The sequence below is a fragment of the Trichechus manatus genome, unplaced genomic scaffold, assembly GCF_000243295.1.
Source record: "Trichechus manatus latirostris isolate Lorelei unplaced genomic scaffold, TriManLat1.0 scaffold00250, whole genome shotgun sequence".
NCBI lineage: Eukaryota > Metazoa > Chordata > Mammalia > Sirenia > Trichechidae > Trichechus > Trichechus manatus.
The window spans coordinates 2839625-2841576 of NW_004444186.1; positions in this window are offsets into that span (position 1 = coordinate 2839625).

Sequence of the window (1952 nt, forward strand, 5' to 3'; positions counted from 1 at the left end):
AGTCGCGAGCATCGTCCCTGGGTGGGCTCGAACCACCAATCCTTTATTTAACAGCCGAACGCCCTAACCGATTACGCCACAGAGACAGCAACGCTGATGTGAAGTTCTGAACGGAGACCGTGGTGGCGTAGTTACTTCAAATCCACCAGGTTCTTCTTGAAAGCCCTGAGGGCAGTTCTACCCTGTACTGTAGGGTCGCTGTGAGTATGAGTGGCCTTTGGCCACTTAGAAATTCTGCTTTGTCCACTTTTAATTGGCTTGGCTTTCTAAATTGATGTTTAAAAGTTCTCTATATATTCAAGATTGGAATCACTTTTCAGATAAGCATGTCGCAGATATCTTCTCCCGGTCTGTATCTAGCCTTTTCGCTCTCTTAGGTGATTTTTTCATGAGCATAAGCTTTTAGTTTTGATGAAATTCAATTTATCTTTATTTTATAGTTACCCCATTGAGTTCTCTAAGAAATATTTCTACCACAGGATGGCGAGTGTATGCTCCTAAATTTTCTACTAGGATCTCTAGAGTTTTTGTTTTAATTTTCAATCTCTGACATCCCAAATTCCAGTCCTCCCCACAGCAAGCTGGTAGGCTACCAATTCCCTGGCCTCACAGAAATCTTCTCTGTATTGTAAAAACATTCACAATTATCTGCTCTGCTCTTTGTCAGCTATAGGTCCCGTGCTTCCCTCCGTCTCCCCCTTCCTTGTCTCTCGTCTCCCCTTCTCTGTCCTTCTCTTTCTCCTTCTTTGCAGCGGACCAACCCAGAAAAACTTGCAACAGAATGAGAGGGACCCAGAGAGATACAGGTTGTGGGCTGGAAATCTAGTTCAATTCATGTATGTTCTTTGTTAAGTGTCTTAAACATTAGGTGCCTCAACATTTTCATCTGAGGATTGGACCAAAAAAGAATTCTGCTTCATATTGTTGCCAGATATGCTTGGATTTAGTGACTACTCAGACAATAGTGTTATCATTAGAGGAATCATGAAATCATTGTCATTGTCTGCATTATTTATTGACAACCACGGTCCTGATTTTTTTCACATTAAATTAGTTTTGCTTTTTGTAGGACTTCGTGTAAATGGAGTCATAGCATATGTACTTCTTTTTCCCCAAATTGTTTCTCTGTGCATAATGTTTGTGATTTTTATCCATGTTGTTGAATATATCATCGAGGTTCATCCCGTTTTTATTATTGAGTAGTATTGCAGTGCACGGATATACCACCGTTTCTTTACCAGTCAACAGATAATGGACATTTGGGTTGTTTCCAGTGTCGACTATTGTAAAGCTGCTGTGGACATTGTTTCCATGAGTACTTTTGTGGAAATATGTTTTCATTTGTCTTTGAAAATTATCTAGTTGAAGAATTTCTGGCACCAAGGAAAATTATGTGATTCACTTCATAAAAACTGTCCAAACTTTCCCCAAAGTAGTTGTACCGTTTTACCTTGCCACCAACACGGTGCGAGGGTCGTGGTTGTTACACATCTTCACCAAGATAGGGTATTTTCAGACTTTATAATTTTAACCATTCTACGGAAGTGGTGGTATCTCAGTGTGGGTTTTAATATCCATTTGACAACTCATGATACTGAGCACTCTCTTATGTGTGTTATTGGTCATGTGTTTAGCTTCCTCTCAGAAGTATCTGCTAGTCCTTTGCTCATGTAAAGAACTTGGGTCGCGGGATTTTTTGTGCCGGGGGTGGGGGACCGGAGGAAGGGTACCGAATTACTGTATTTGAAGGAATGGAACAAAGGAACTTAAGTGGATGTTTTGGTAGGACTTATAGAAAATGTAATGGTAAACCCAACATGTATGCATTGCGTTGGTGACCACAGAAGTCACCCTTGTGGCTGTTGGGAGGCCAGCCTAAAGCTTAGCTCTCTTCATTGCTGTCTCCCAGGGTGCGCTAGATAAAGAGAGACTGTGCCAGGCCAGATTCAAGG